Source organism: Hyposmocoma kahamanoa, unplaced genomic scaffold (assembly GCF_003589595.1).
Source record: "Hyposmocoma kahamanoa isolate Upper Pololo Valley unplaced genomic scaffold, ASM358959v1 129, whole genome shotgun sequence".
NCBI classification, from domain to species: Eukaryota; Metazoa; Arthropoda; class Insecta; order Lepidoptera; family Cosmopterigidae; genus Hyposmocoma; species Hyposmocoma kahamanoa.
Window position 1 is genome coordinate 993,593 of NW_020653460.1, and position 17,640 is coordinate 1,011,232.

Below are 17,640 nucleotides of genomic sequence, written 5' to 3' on the forward strand. Positions count from 1 at the left end.
CGCGCTCGTTCTCAGCAATTGTTAAGGGGGAGCAGAGGAAAAATTCCTAATCTTCGATTTGATTTTAGAGGGATATATTCACTTTAAAGTTAAAAATAAATATTGTATGAGTAACTACACGACATATTCAAGCATAGACATTAATCAGAAACGTAAAACAATAAAGTTTCCTCGATAGATAAAAATCACGAAATGACCTCTAATTTTCAAATTTTTTCGATTTATCCTCAAAATGCTACAGGTTATTAGGATAAAAATTAGATAATTAATTATATTTATGCATGATCGACAACTGTCACTACGGATTTTTTTTAATTCCTTTAGTTTTAGAGTTATTCCGCTAAAATGAATTTGGTACTTTTAATGCTCAAAATTCAACATCTCCTGTCGCATATCACGCGAACTTCAGGCATATATTTGTTTCACTAATTTAGGCGCAACCAACGTCAAAACTTTTTTGGCATGCTCCCTCTTAAAGAAGTAGATATTTTTCGTTTTGTTTCGTTAAATTATCAGATGTAGTTACTATTTATTCTAAAAACATTTCATTACGTGTGCAATTTACATTAAAGCAATATTGTACTTTTCTAGTTGTAGTTTTAGTGTAATCAGTTGTTAGTGAACCAATAAAAAAATATTCTAATGGAAGAAAGGCGCTATGGTGTATGGCTTGTTTCTTTCATCAGTTGCCTTGAATGAACACATTAATAGCATACACAATACACATGTTTCATAACAAATCCCAATTGCAATTACTTACAATCAAAAGCCACTTTAGCAAAATACACAAAATTACAATGTCGTTAGTTACGCGCATCTGCACACCGATTGTGCCACTGAGTTTATTTTTCGAATAAATTTGTAGATACGTTACATGTATACGTAGATTAAGTAGAGAAATGTAAGCAACTGTGAAACTAATCAATTTACACTAACGAATCCACAAGGTGGACCGGTGTCCTTGTGAAAATCATCATCATTTCACCAGACGAGTTCTGCAAAAACAAATAATCCACTGGTAAGTCAAAGAGGTTACTCTCTCACTCAAATATTTCCGAGAGTGGACGTAGTAGCTATTGGTACATTGTGGTTATACATTTGGAATATCTAAACACTAAATTCAACAACTAATACAGTGGAATGTCGTGATGCTCAAATGGCTATTTGAGAAGACTATTTCCAAAGTTCATGAAGTTTTAAAGATCTTACAAGAACATTATATTATTATTAAATAAAAATACATAAATACATAACGCACACACTCATAGCCCCGCACTTGGAAAACTCACCCAAACTCACGAGATAAATAAATGTAGGCCATACAAATATTGGGGACCTCTACATGGCTGACCACCATGGTAACCGTTCGACCACTGAGGCAGTTATTGAATCATACATATGTATAAAGAAACAGAAATAGTCTTTTTTAACGACTTAAGCGGGAGCGCAATAATTCTTAGATAGTAACACCATAAACAGGATGCGCGCACGCAGCTACACATGCCATTACACTCGCGCTGCACCAGCGACATCTCATAACGAGTGCGTCAACTAACTTTGTACCAATTGCTGATACATAAACATTTTAGTACAGGGTTGCCAAATACTTATGGATGAAACTGGTTACTCATGTGTAAAAGTCGAAAGAGTTATCTCACAAGCACAGATCGCAATAGGCATCGTATATTGTATATTGTATTGGGCATTGTATATATACTTAACTGCCTCTGTGGCAGAACGGTTACCATGCCGGACTGCCACGCAGAGGTCCCAGGTTCGATTCCCGGGCCGGGAGAAATATTTGTATGACCTACATTTATTTCTCTCGTGAGTTTGGGTGTAATTTGTGGTTGTCTCTGTGTGTGTCCATGGCACCCGCGACACAGGGTTTCCCTAGTGCGGGGCTATGTTGAGTGTGTGCGTTATTATATTAAATCTTTCAAAGAAACACATAGGTACAGTGGGTACTTATGCCTCCCTCTGAAATGTAAAGTTATAACAATTTTATTTTCAATTATTATTAATAGATTCAAAGTTTATTTTGCTGAAGTCCATTTTAATAAAAATGAAAGTAAATTAATTAGAACAGATGGAATAAATTAGGTACAACAAAAGGGTTGTATAATAATTGAACAATTGAATTTTGCATCATCACCTTTATTACGGGTATTTTCGGGTTTCAACAATAGTAACACGGGGGTAGCGGGGTATAATCTCCCGGCCCGGGAATCGAACCTGAGACCTCTGCGTGGCAATGGTAACCGTTCGGCTACGGAGGCAATTAACAGCCCCTGAGGATGCCTCGTGCAGAGGCGAAACACGTGTCGGGTATATTTGGTGGTGGTGTTTGTGACCATAGTTGCGCTTGCGTTATTTATTTTATGCAGAAAGAGGGTGGAAAGAAATTACTGCATGTAAATATATTCAACACAAACGCAGCTATTTTGCACGATTTAACCTTCACTGGGTTCCCGGAGTAGCAAATAACATTATTAAAAGAGGTGCACGGAAGGAGTCTCTCCTCTCGACGTACCATTGTTTGCCTGTACGTCTGGGTCATTCTGGGCAACAGTTGGCGAGTACATACCTTACGCAGATTGACAAAACATTTCACCACCATGGCAAACGTTATAATATATGTCATCGATACTATAAGAAGAAGACGAAGAAGAACATATTAAAAATTTGTCGCCTCATTTGGCGCATCTTAATACGTTACTCTGTAGACTGTATAATACACCTTAAGTACAAAAATTAAACGAATTGTTTATCTTATAAACCTACCAAAGTCCACTTTCAAAAAGTCATAATTGTTCAATCTTTATTCTTTTTTTATATAATACCGAGTGACGAGACGAGCAAGTTGTGCGCCTGATGGTAAGCGACACGTTTATCCATAACCGTTGCAGTACCACTCAGAGTTTTAAAATGCTAAGATCTGAAGGGCACTGCCACTGCGCCCATCACTCTAAGACTAAGACATCTAAAGGTCCCATGCGCCTGTAATTTCACCAGTACCCTTGCTGTTAAAGAAATTATGAAAATATCTAGAAGATGAATGTCTACTATACTTAATTGTTTTTGACGCAAATATATCTAGAAATAGATTGGTTATTAGAAATCATTATTAGATTTAAAAGATAACTTTATTAAGGATATTGTTCATGATAACCATTGACTTACAAATAAATGGACGACAGGTCTAATACAAAAACCACGAAAAAATATGTCCCAAGTCAACCTGTTTAAACGTGGTGACATGTAAAGGAATATGAAAAAGCTAAAACGTTGAATTTAAATTGTAACGTCATCGCAGTACTGTCTAATTTTGCTTGCTTCGCTGTCAGTCGAACAAACGAAGACTAAAGCGTGATTGACGCTCGGTATACGATTTTAACGCCCTATAAGTTCGGATACTTTTTAGCGCGGACCCGACGTCCATATAATTATAAGTCAATGACGATAACGGTCAATATTGTACAAATCAAACATTTGTTTTTTTCCAGGTAGATGAGGAAAACCGTTTCCTATAAGCTGTAATGAAATCCGAATTCATTCCTTTAGATATACGGAAACTTCCAACTCGAGAATTTTCCATCCGGGTAGATTATGACTATATTTCATATCCCAAGCGAATCATACATCGGACAAAATACACCGTGATAAGTTTTTAAGCCGTCTTTAAATTAATATCACTACAATCTTTCAATCCTGAAGCGTATGCAAAGCAGCCAATAACAATAAAACACTATAAAACTTAAGATTCTCGATCAAAATGAGGTATCATCCATAGAGTTGTCACCAATTCAACTGCAGAATTCCTTTCCGATCCCTTTTGGAAAAATAAACCTTAATATTTCGACGGTATGGTTGAAGTTAGTAAGAAGGAAGATAAGGAACTGAGTAATAACTTAGAAGCTACTTGAAGTCGCAACTATCGATCAAAGTTCGAAGTATTAGCCGATATTTGAAATGAAAACAATGAGGCGTAATGGTTTCTCTGGTTCGCTCTAGGATTGCAAATTGTATGGATTGGATATTATTTCTTCTTGAATTTGAAACGCAGTATCTGAAGATATTAATTTATTTACTTTCTCAATCTAATTAGTTAATTCTATTTTAATGGTCCTTGGTAAGTGGATACCTTTTGTCTTTTTGTCTTGGAAATGGGTCAACAGTAAAATAACATATTGTCTATATATTGCTATTGCTTTCTCTATCCGTTCTCTTTTGGTCTGCAATTCGAATTATGCTCCAGAGCATGAGATTCAATGCTTCCATTGATTCCGCGTCTGATTTGCAGTGATTAATGGGTCAACCCGCTGGAGTCCATTGCAGTAATTACGCGATCAGGTACAAGACTGATGGTGTGCTAAGCTGCGAGAATGTTTTATCCGTGTGGCAAATTGATAACTGGTTCGGTTAAATTGTTTTTAGTAATTTAACCGTTTGTTTCTTTTGAATCGATGATTTAGGGTATTTTTACAGACTATTTGGTTTTGTCATTGAGTTTACTATTGAAAACTGTATTTTTGCTTTTTCAATCCAGAACTTGGAAGTTTGATGACGTTAAAGTAAGATTCTAACACATGTTAGTATTATGTGATGTATGAAAAGCGATAATTATTTATATATATATTATATAGGTACGTAAATATATACATAGTGCTATGTTATCAGACTAAAAGAAATAAAAGATTGCGATTTTTATACTAAACAAATGATTACATTAAAATGAAATTTGCAATAAACTCGACTTCGACATATTTCGTTCTTCTGTAATTTGTTATTAAGGGATCGGTATTTAAATAATTCGAAAATGTATTTCGGAAGACAAACCTCTAACAAATGTGAGACATTTAGAACAAGGAAATGTTTCATTTATAGCTGTTATCTTATTTGAATTTTTTGTTTGTATTTTATTGAAATTCCTATTGTTCGGTCAAGTAAGTTTAAATAAACGTAGCTGAAATAAGCGTAGTCTATGTTATCGGTATAAAATATATAAAATAAATACATCTACCTGTTAATTCCAATAAAATTTCAAGTAGGACTACCATTTTAATTTCTTTAACTAATAATCGAAAACTCTACTTAAAATAAAATTTTTACCACCGTACGTAGGTAATTGTAGCCTATTAAACTGGTATTTTAAAACATCACATACATTAATCTTTCCTTGAGAATTTCTGCAATCACATGTTCATGCGCAGCCCTAGATTTCACGCGTAATTTTAAATTCCGAACGTCCATTGTTGTCGCCTATCCGCTTCTATATCGCCTATATTTATTCCTCCTCATCGTCCATTTTAGTAAGGCCTTCGGAAACGGCTTTTTCTTCACATTTCTTGTAAGCTGCAGGTCTTTTAACGGATCTGATTATAATGGCAGGTATACAGAAGTAATGTTTACTGTCTGTGCCCTAATATGGAGCATGTGTTGCAGTTTTGGTATCAGGATTAGTACTGTCAGAGCCATCTTCGACCATTTAGAGGCCCTCGTGTACTCAGCAATAGGTCCCCCTTAAAGCTTTACACCTGTCACCTAACGGTTGAGCTTCTCGGTATTATCCGAAAAGGTCCCGTGTCCACTTTAGTAAGCAACCTTTTTAAAGATAGTTTTAGGTCTGGGTTTTCTAAGTTGTGTTAATTCCGTTGCTGTGGTAACAAGGTGTTTATTGACTTTAGGCACGTTTAGATAGTTATCACATTGTCGAGCGAAGTTTCCTTGTATCGTATACATTGTTAACATTTATGTCTCCAACATATTATTAAAGTATATGTATATACATAACGTTCAAAACTTTTATTGCAAGCAAGAAATTTTTGCAAACTGTTTTTGATTTTGATTGTTTTAGATTGTCATATTTTACTGTCTGCTGCCAAGTAAGTACATGTTTAAAGTAATAGCGCTTAAAGCTGTATAAGATGGCTTGCAACCGAAGCCTGTACACACCCCTTAAGGGAGTTGCTAGGTATGTACTACAGATTTTGTATGTTTGGTAAATAAATGAAAAGAAAATAAATAGAATTTATGAGCTGCTTTATTTTTCAAGTAAAAATCAATATTGAGATCCAAAATGGTCTCCACTAGAGATGTGCGTCGCGTCTCTGCATCGATTTAATGAAATGTTAGTTTCTTTAAAATAAATTAATAATAATAATTTTACAAACTCTAGCTCCTATCAAAGGATTCTTTTAACATTTAGTTAATGAACCAAACAGTTTTGGTACCACCGGTTGAAACGCCGCCACATGCCTCCGTCCATTGTACAATTAACGTGCATCTCTGTCTCAGTCTCCGCGTAGCTTTAGCGGGTTGCGCGTGTAAACGAACCGACACTGGTATCCCATGTCGTAGGAAAACAGACCGGACTTTTCTTCAGGCAATAAAAGATCATCTAGGTAGATCTGCAAATATTATGAAATTTATAAACCAACATGACTATTGTGTCAATTTCTTTTTACATTACATTTTTTTGCCATTTCATTCAAATAAAAATCTTTTTTGTTTTTTTTTTAAGATATCTATTACAGCGTAAGGGTTTGACATATGATGGATAAATGAGAATTACATTTGGGCAATATTATTTTGTGGCCTTACGAATAAGGGCCCTGGGCTTAAGGTTCCAAGTCAGTCCCCACAGGCAAAGATGGCACTGTGCATTGTTAAAGTAAAAAAGTGTGAAACAAATGCGTTCAAAATGGTATTCAAGGATTGCAGGAATGTTTTTTGCTATGTAATGTAGATCGGCGTTTGTTTTTTTTTCTGTTTGTAATTTTATGCGGCTGTCGGTGTAGTATTTTTACTAGTCACTTCTTTAGTTGGGTTTAAGTTTTAAATTGGGTTTCAGTTAAAGAAATCCTTGTGGTTGCTGACGAAGGTAATATTAATTCAAACTAATATCGTAAATGCGTAAGTGACTCTGTCTGTTACATTTCCACGCCTAAGCCACTGATCCAAATTTAATGCATTTAGTTATAGAGATAAATGGGACCTAAGAGAAGGACATACGCTACTTTTTGTCACAAAGGTAAATCTTAGAAGGGGTGAAATACAATACAAATAGATGACGAAAGTTATAATTTTTTTATAATATCAAGTAACGGGACGAACAAATCATGAGCCTAGTGGTAAGCGACACGTCTGTCTATAACAGTTGCAGTGCGACTCAGAGCTTTAAATCGCTAAGATCTGAGGAGCACTTCAACTGCGCCCGTCACGTTGATACATAAGTTGACAAGTCCCATGTGCGTGTAATTTCACCAGCACCCTTACCCTTCAAAATTAGAACACAGTAATGCTGACATTACTGTTTGGCGGCAGAAATACGTAAGGTGGCAGTACTTCCCTGGACGAACACTTTTACAAGGAGCTCTAACTGCCACTAAATGGGTAAGGGGGTATGGGGAACTAATAACTCTTCAACTAAACGTTACAGTAGGCTACTCAAAGTACTTATTCTACGCAAAACGCAGTCTTTGAATACGGATCCTAATACAATGATCCAGCGGTGTGGCCAATTACAGAGCGAAATAGTGCTGAGGTTCTTGAAGGAGCTCGGGTAGTAGTGTAGTACTGGTGCACACGCACTGTAGGCGCCTGGACGTCGATTTGAATAAACCAGCCCATTATACCATACCACAACCTTGAAAGTGCTACAATTAATGTTTTAACGTGCCAGACAACTACTCGGTTCGTTACAGAACGACGGCAAGATAGACCGGGACGTTAAGAACAGAATAAGTGTAGGAAGGATGAAATCGCGACAGGTCACAGGCACTAATTTGCGATCGGCGAACACCTCTTAAGCTAAAGGGGAGAACATACAAGACCAAGACTCTAGACCTGTCTGTATGGATCAGAATGTTGAGGATGAAAAGGGAGGATGAACGAACTGTGCACGCAGCGGAAATGCGAATGTGGACATGGATGTTTGGAGTGACTAGAAAGGATAAGATAAGGTAAGAGTACATCAGGGGAAGTTTGAAAGTGGTGCTAGTAACAGAAAAGATGTGACGGGATAGGTTAACGTGGTATAGACATGTCATGCGAGGGGAAGAATGTCATGTGACGAGAAGAGTGTTAGGTATGACTGTGGAGAGGAAGGCCAAAGAAAAGATGAATGGATTGTGTGAAAGATGACATGGATAAGAAAAGTGATATTATGGAAATGACGGCTGATAAGGGAAAGTGGAAGAAAAACACATGTTGTGCCGACCCCACCTAGTGTGGGGTAAGAACAGGAAGAAGAAGAAACTAGAGAATTCTCTGTACTATTAAGCGCTCACGCGATGCGCTCCTCCTACCGCAAAATGGCGGCTATTTGGTTTCGCAAAATAGAGAAGGATTCAGTTTAAATACAAGTTTTTATAAATAAAAATTATTATTCTGCATTGCTAAATAAATACCCTCCGTGCTACCACAAAAACATCTCAAATAAAATGCAGTAATACACAGCAAATCCTGCACTTAAAAAGTACTAATGAAATTTTTGGTGTACTTGGATAAATATGATAATATTCCGTTTGAGTGGTTCTAACGTTTACCATGAAATTACTCCTTAAAGTATAGTTTATAAACATTTATATTCAGGGTAAACTTAAAAAACGCTACTTACGGTATGTTTTCAATAAATAAACACCGAAATCACCAGCCCAAACAATAACACACACGATTGTCGTGACGTATTTTTGAAGTTGTTTATTTTTTTTAAATGACAGACCCAGGCATTAAAAACTTTATGGTTTGCTAGAGTAGTTACCGAAAATTATAAATTCGATATCCGATAGATCGGTATAAAATCATCACCGGCACCTCTAGGTGTGGTATGCGTTTACGGCTGCATGTATCGCGTGAGCGGTTAGCATCAGAGCAATGGAATTGACTTTGGAGCACTTGCCAGAACATCCTCACCGGAACAAATTTAGAAAAGTTAAGTTTCTTAATTTGGTTCTATGGAGAATCGAACTCATAACCATCCAGCGTCCACAATACAAACAGTTGGGCTACTGAGGTCATCAAACAATGAAACTCATAATGCACTGACAATTACTCATTATAGTGATATTGTAAAAAATTATTAATTATTTACTGAATTGTCATTCCGTGATAACATTATTGTAAATAATGACAATAAATTATTAATCGACAATGCGATTTAAAAATTGGCAACGCCATTATTTACTCAATCAGAACGATTGTAAGTATAATGCATGTTTTCATAAGAGAAATGTGCCCACAAGCAACATGGGAAAATGGCAACACTGTAATTAATTACTCAATCGTTGCCCGATGTTGCCATCCCAAAAATCCATACACGCTATAATCGAATGCGGGCGAGGAAAGCGAGTAAAAAGTTCTTATCGGGCGCGCGGCGGCGGGCGATGCGTTTTTATTTTTTGACAAGTGCCATCGATACTCACCGGTCCCCATTGTTCTGGGGCCGCCGTCATTGCTTGTTATTTTGGAGTTTTCTACAGTGGTCTCAGTTTTAAAATGCAGTTCGATATATTTTACGGCGAAATGGTATCGTGACTGCATTATTATTATTATGTATTAGGTACTTTTTAAGTTTTTGAATATCACGGTGTTTGACCACCATGATAATCAATTGTTTTTGTGAAATTACTCCACTAGCTTGTTATAATTCGTAATACAAATGTCGAACACAGAAAAAATTCCTACGATCCGGCTGGCTTCGAACCACTAACCGTTCCTGCCACAAAAAAGTTTTACGTCAAAAAAATTCGTTAGAAACCAAAAACAAAATGATCTGCAAAAAGCCAACAGAAAAATTTGTGAGGTTCGCTTGTTCGTTCGTGGCTTAGTTGGCATTGCATCTAGCAATCCAGTCGGATCGAAAGATTTTTTTTAATGTTCGATCTTTGTATTAATAATTACTCTTGCTGTAAATAAGCTCATGCTGTATATGTATATTACAGAACACGGGAAAACAAATTTGATAGAAATATCTCTAATATAATGAAATTGGTTTTCCGTAGACTAAATAATAAAAAATAAATATTTTGCGGAAAATTCTGATTATTTTATCGAACGAAATTTTTTTAGTTTAGTACTTAATTTAGTTATCAATTAAAAAATAATAATTAGTATTTTTTTAACGTTGAAATACCAATTTGCCGTGTGGTCGAAACAAATCGTCTAGGTATATTGGTTTTCACTTACTTTAGATATATACGCCATATTTGATTCGCTCAACCGGGATCTAGCAACCTTGTCGTCGCACTCAACATTGCACTGACAGGGCTAGGGAGCCACTATACTTATTGACGCGGAATCGGCTAGTTAGAAGTTATAACAAAAATAATAAAAATAACTCTAAAAGGCCATAGTGTTCCAGAAAGCTACTCTAGAACACAACAAAGCTAGTTTAGCTAAATCAGTCCTTTAAAATACGTAATTGTTTAGCTGTTGTTATTGTAGTTGTTCTTACTTAAAAATATTTTTGTTTTTTTTTGTTGTGTACTTGTATATGACATACAAATTTAGAATTTAAATTTTGTGTTTTACCAATTTTTTTGTTACACATCTGTTCTTTATTTTACTCAATTACGTCTACGTTCTCCGATACTACTTAATATTCTGAAGTAGTGTTGGAAGAATTGACGGGTTTCACACAAATTTTAATAATGTTGTTTTATTTTCGAATTAATAAAATAAATAAATAAAAATAAAAAGTGTTTATTTACGTTTTCTTAAACCTAGTTTACAGCAAGTTTGCAGGGGAACTCCTTTTAAGCAAACTAATTGCTTGTGCTAGGAGACCCCGCTCTTCCTAGTTAGGGTACTATGTGACCAGGTAAGTTAGGTAAGCTTAGGTAACTTAGCTAATCTAGATTAATTAAAATAAGATAAAAATTTAAGACAAAAAAATTAAGAATTAAGTGTTTATTAAGTATATACTAATTTGAAATAACAAGTTTACGGTGGTGAAGAAATATAATAGATTTCTCATAGATGGTGCTACGGCTGAAAAGTCGTATCCAAGCATATAGAGAAATTCATGAGGTCCGCTGGTTCGTTCCTTGGTTTAGTTGGTATAGCGTCTGACACGGTATGCTAGAAGACGTCGGTTCGAATCTGGCCGGATCGAAGGAATTTTTTCGGAGTGTTCGATCATTGTATTAGTAATTATGACAAACTAGTGGAGTAATTTCACATATAAATAATTGAATATCAATTCAATAAAAAATTATATACAATAAATAGCGACATCTCTAGCCGGAGCTGGTAGCTGTAATAGTATCTGGGACGTTCTTATTTTCTATTGACAATGGCTTGTCTCCTCCAAAGCTAAACAAAAATAATGGTAGTAATTACTGGTTTTTTTTGCTTTTCTATTCTTATGTTCTTATTGACAACATGGCCTATGGGACTTCTAAAAATTTCACATGTAGTTATTTATTAATTGACCAAAACTATCGTGACGTTGTACTCAAAAAGTGTGACAGAGGTGAAATCCATATAAATAAAATATGTCCCTCAGCGCTGCATGCGCTTACAAACCGCTATCCTAACAAAAAAAAAACATATGACTTGATTTATTCTAAAAACGTTATTGAACTTCGCATATATTGTAAATTAATAATGACAACTTGAAATAATATTTAAAATCAATTATTTTAAATTAGAAAGTTTTTTATTCGTGTCTCTGGTTATGAGTAATTTTGTTGCTATCTTTTGTCACGCGCATTTAAAACACCTACTTCGAAATACGCGATTTTAACTTTGAGCGCTACAGGCCCGTGTGATTCCTTTAATCTCCTCGGACCGCAACTTGCACCCGGCTACACTGGCGAGTCGAGCCAGACACCCTTAGATTGCCAAAGGAGGTGCGTGTGTTTGTTCAGCAACCGCTCGGTCACGTAAGTTAAACCTGTAAAATATTAACATTATTGTAGTATTTAGTTGTAATTATGGCATTTCCTGGCAATTCTTTTATATAAGCTGAACTTTATTTCCAAATTGTAATAAGGTAATGCCTGAAAATTGCAAACGTCGCTTTTTTACAACTCCGCCACGGGACACCTTCGTCACAAAAATGTGACGGGGTGGTATTTTTCGTAACTGAGTGGTATTTTTTTTATAAATATTCTTGTACTATCTGCTTTCGACAGTGGTAGAGATTATGTTTTCACATGCTGATTATCAAATTAAATATTGTTTTACTCGTTTCAGGTATCTAAACAGAAAAAATACCACTTTCTGCAGTTGAGAAGCAGCGACGACGTAGTAGTGAAAAAAGGAAAGCCAAATTTCAACCTCAGCAGATCAAACGAAAAGATTTAGAGCGATATCGTGCTCGGAAATGGCTTGTTAACACGTAACACCTTTGATTAATGAAACCGAAATGGCCATTTAGGAACAAGAAGAGAAGAGAAAAACAGATTGCTTTAAGAGACGTTTTATTGAACACTCCTGCTTCTACGTCCCCTCTTTCAAGTCCGATGTTACATCCTTTAAGTCCTCAATCTCGTGAATCGACTTCAGGGTCGTCCAGAGCTAGCGCAAGAGGAAGAAAGCAATTCGGAAGAGGTTTTTCCTCTTCTAAATTGTTCAGCTAAAACACCATAGCCAAGAATAACTTTCAGTTTTCTAGTTGTAAGGATAATAATAATACTTAAGAAAAAGATATCGCTATGGTTTAAAAAAACAAATCAATTTCGTGACCGAGGTGCTAAATTTTTGTTACCATACACAAAACTTTTCAAATTTCCAGAGTGAATGCAGTAAATTATTGATGCACAGTTCATTTATGCTATCTATAATTATTGGACAATAATCTCAAAACATATCTTTGAACAAATTGTAATTTTTTTTTATTAAAACCTTTTAAACTAGTATTAGATTGTCGATAGAAAAAAAGATTGACTCATGTAACAAGTTTATATTATCAAAACAAGAAAACCACGTAACTGTACATGAAAAACCTCAAACCTCTTAAAATGTTTGTAATGTATTTTAAATATATTGTTTATTAATATATTGAAAGTACTTCATTATTATATACATATATAGTTTCGTATTCGCATTACGATGTTGCCTGTACTAAAACGTATCAATTGACACCATTGTGGAACAAAACATCGCGGGCATCCGAATCCGCGCCATTGGCGTTCGCGATCCGATGGAATATATTTTGACGTATTCCATTTTCGAAAACATTTTTTTCTTTTTTCGCGCACGAGGCGAGGACAATGTGGTCTGGGCGTAACGAATAAGTTGATTTATAAAAACGCATGTACGCCGACGGCTTTATTTCGTGCTAGTGGATTATTGTGGGTTTACTCGCCCATTAAACTGACTACTGGTGTTCGATTAGTAGTAGTAATAGAAACTGGCAAACTCAAACTCAAACTCAAACTCAAAATAATCTTTATTTCATAGGTAAGCATTATTACACTTGAAATCGTCACAATGGTTAAACTCTACCGCTCATTCGTAAGGCAGATTCCCCTGAGAAGAATGAGCAAGAAACTCTAGGGGTTGCTCTTTGTAAATAGCATTTACAATATTTTTTTATTTTTATTTGAAACATCAGAGATCGAGACTACCTCCATGAGCTAAACGGGTTACTACCACGGATTTTTGTCATCCAAGTACGCAGAAGTTGTATAATAACCTTTAGTATAAAGTTTTTGTTTCACTATAGTTTTAAACCTCGAGAAAGGCAAATTTTGTATATCAACCGGAATCTTGTTATAGAAGCGTATACATTGCCATACAAAATTCATTGTTAAGAATTGCACCGTATATTATTTACACAGCGTTCAAAGCGGTATGATTAGTCTCATACATATTCATTAGTAGAACGTGTAGTCGCTGCAAGTCCAATTTCCTGAATAGACATGCAAGTTTAAAACAGTATAAAAAGTGGCAACTTGACATATGACAGATGAATACCCATTATTATTGCAATTATCTGATAGCTAACATTCTTATGAAAATTATACTAAAGACGGCCTCCGTGGTCGAGTGGCTTGCGCACCGGTTTTCATGGTGTCGCCATCTCTAAGGTACCGGGTTCGATCCTGGCTCGGGTCTGGGTGTTTGTGGTACCGTCGTTGTTTCCGATTCCTATAACAATAGTGCTTTAGCCATTTACTTCGGAATGTTGTCCGATATTTATTTATTTATTATGGCAAAGAACTACTATGTTGTTCGTAAAATTAAATTTGCCCACTGCTAAGTTATAAAAGCCAGGAAAAAAATTAAGAGCATATTTCTTAAGTATTTTTTTTAAATTTCAAATGCCATAGACTGTAATAGTTAACTTTTTGTTTCTTGACATTGCCAGTTTAGTTCGTCTAGTAGTCATACATTTTTTTTTTTGAAAATCGAACAAACCTACAAACAAACACTCCATACAATCACAGAAGAACAAATGACGCATTATGGGATTAAACTCTGATTTGTTTACCATGCCAATGGGTGGATACGGTGCTTTATAGCTACTTTTGTAGGCGCAAATGTGCACCAGATTGCTTTTATGCGGCGAATTCTCCCTTTGTTTTCAATAAAATGTCGAATGTGTGGGTTTAATGCTTCGAGTGTTGATTCTCTTAGGTTTAACTCAGACAAGAGGCGAAAAATGTCATATAGGTTTTTAAACTAAAGTCGACGAGTTAAAGATAGCGCACGTGCGATTGCGTTAAAAGTAATAGCTGTAATAAAGGGTCTCCACTCAAATACTTTAGCAGGCGATTGTGTGCGTAAAGCCTTAAAGTCTTAAACCTGATTGTTTTAAATGCATGTGGGTGCAATGTTATAGGCTCATTAGATGCATATCGTTGTAATGATTTTGTTTTGTTGTACTCTGTATGAGATGGAGTACACGAAGCACTACTAAAATGTGTCTTATTACCAAGAAATAACGTACCAAGCGTGGATTATGTTGTTTTGCTGTACGGAAGCATAGCTGTCTTTAAATTTTTTCCGTTACCCTGATATGACTTCACGTTTAATTGGTAGTCTGCCTAGACTTTTTCCTCTCTTATTTGTTTACAGCAGTCCTGCTGATAATGATACATATCGTTTGCGGGTTCTTGAACTTCACTCCCTCCCTCCCTGATCCCGGCCGACTATTCCATTGGCAAAGAATACTTTTAGGCCTTTGGCGAAGGTCTAAAATAAATAACCAAATGTCTTTGTTCGCTCTAAAGTAAGGACTCATGCACCCAGTACTCTCGGTTCTGTACTTGTGATAAGCCATCCGAATACTCGAAATCTACCACGCCAAAGTCTATTGGGACCCATCTGTTACCACGAATTGGACTATTCTTGTGAATACCGGCCGCTATCGAGGGCATTTGTTGTGGACGTTACCATCTCATATGCTACGAAAATTCGTAAAAGCCGAAACCGCTAAATGTCGTACGTATCTCGTATTGGTGCACGAGATCACAGGCATGTAAGGTGTGGCTTCCATTACTGCCCACCTTGCATTCAACTGAAAAGCGTGCTAAGAGTATAAATAAGCCTGCAGTCTTGTCTTGGTGTTGTCAAAGCCTTGAACACCGCCGTAAAGATGCCTGCTTATCGGTATTCTACAGGATATATCATCAATGTTTTGTATTAAGGGCGTATAAGTTTACGATTGTTTTGAAATATTTAAGTCTTGTTTTAAATTAAATTTTGAGACCAACAGCGGTTACACAGGACGACTTGAAGCAGCTATGCAAACGCGTTGCAAATGTGAAATTGCACCGATGCAATCGCCTATAAATCACAAGTGTAGCGCCACTGTGCCACTCAGAGCTTTAAATCATAAAGATCTGGTGGGCACTGCCACTGCACCCGTCACCCTGAGACATAAAGTAGACAAGCCCTATGTGCCTATAATTTCACCAACATCCTTACCCTTCAAAACCGAATCGCAGTAATGCTCACGACAGCTTGGCGGCAGAAATAGGTAAGGTGGCAGTACTTCCCTGGACGAAAACTTTTACAAGGAGCTCTAGATACTGCTACTAAAAATGATTTGAGTTTATCACACTGCAATTGCGTGCGAGCTGTACCTACTTAATACATCATCGTTTATTTAGTAAAAAATAAAGTCATTATATACTAATTTAAGCTTGAAAAAATTATCATGGCCGAATGGTAAAGACGGTTGCACCTTGCGTTTTTATCAGATCTTCGCTCAACGACCTACTTGAATTAAACAGCACATTACTTGATATGCAACTGTCAAAAACATCAAGGAAACAAGGTGGTTTGACGAACAGGAGAAACTTTAACATGTTTTTGAAAACAACAGTCGAAAGATACATTTTAATTGACATATATATAATAATAATAATGTGCTAAACAACAATACTTATTGCCTGGTCTCAAACTAGGGAATACCCTGTACTTTGAGTACCAGAGCAATGAAATTCACCAGAGTACTACCCAGAGCATCCAGATCCAAACCAATTCAGAAATGTTCATTTCTCAAAGAAGGGTGGCGACATCCCGTTTATTTTGTGACCCAGTGTTTTTGACGACGTGCATTAAAGAGACCTATCAATACTTGAGATCTTCATATTCTTTCCCTTCTTTACTCAATTCTATTCTGTCCCTTTACGCCTTCTTATCTCAAAGATTGCTTTACTTTCCACTCTTCTACACTTCGCCGTGCCCTTCGCTCATCTGATATTCTCTTACTAAACAGCTGTCCCATACCTCTAATTTTTATTCCAACTTTTTTACCGTTTCTGCGACCAGACTGTGGAATTCTCTCCCAGAATCTATTCAAGGTTCCCCTTCTCTTGATTCCTTCAAACGACGTGTGAAGGATCACTTCCTCAACTCCTAAGTTTTATCTTTTTCTCTACTATCCTTTCATTTATTTTCTATACTTATTATTTAATTTTTCTTTTTCCTTTTGAAGTATATAAGCATTTAATATTATTATTTATGTATTGTTATGTATTAATAACATTTGTATTGATATTTCTATCTACGTATATGAGTTTATTAATAATTATTGTGTAGTGTACTTATAATGATATTCTTTGGTTGCACCCCTTTTGCATATACCAAATTTCTATCCTAAGGCTGCCTGGAAGAAATTGTTACATAGCAATAAGGCCGCCTGTTGCACATTATCTTACTATCTTTATACCTAAGTTACTTTATTGTATTTTAACTGTAATTTTATGTGCAATAAAAAATATTTCATTTATTCATTCCTTACTTGTGATTCATTATCAAAGTATCAAAAAAGCTAATTGAGTAGTAGAAGCAAGCCTGTAGAAGCTGGGGCTATAAACTTGGTATAGGTTATGTTTATAACGTCATCCTGTAATTCGTTTATATGCTACAAATAGTTTTCAGCTTGTTCCTAAAAATAATAAAGAACAGCAAGTTCTTTCTAAATCCGCCAAACGCTGCCACATTCAATACAACGTTAACATGTTAGAAATCTAAATCTAAATCTAATGGCAGAAATTAGCTACAAATGGTCACACTGTTCTCAATCTCAAAGCGACGTTGACATTGGCAAGAGGCCTCTTGTCAAAACGTTCCTTCGCTAACTTTCGTATCTATCATTTATATATTGTCTAAACATTTTTGTAATGACATGTGTGTTTTATTTTTTACTTTATGTCATTATTGTTTAATTGATTATTG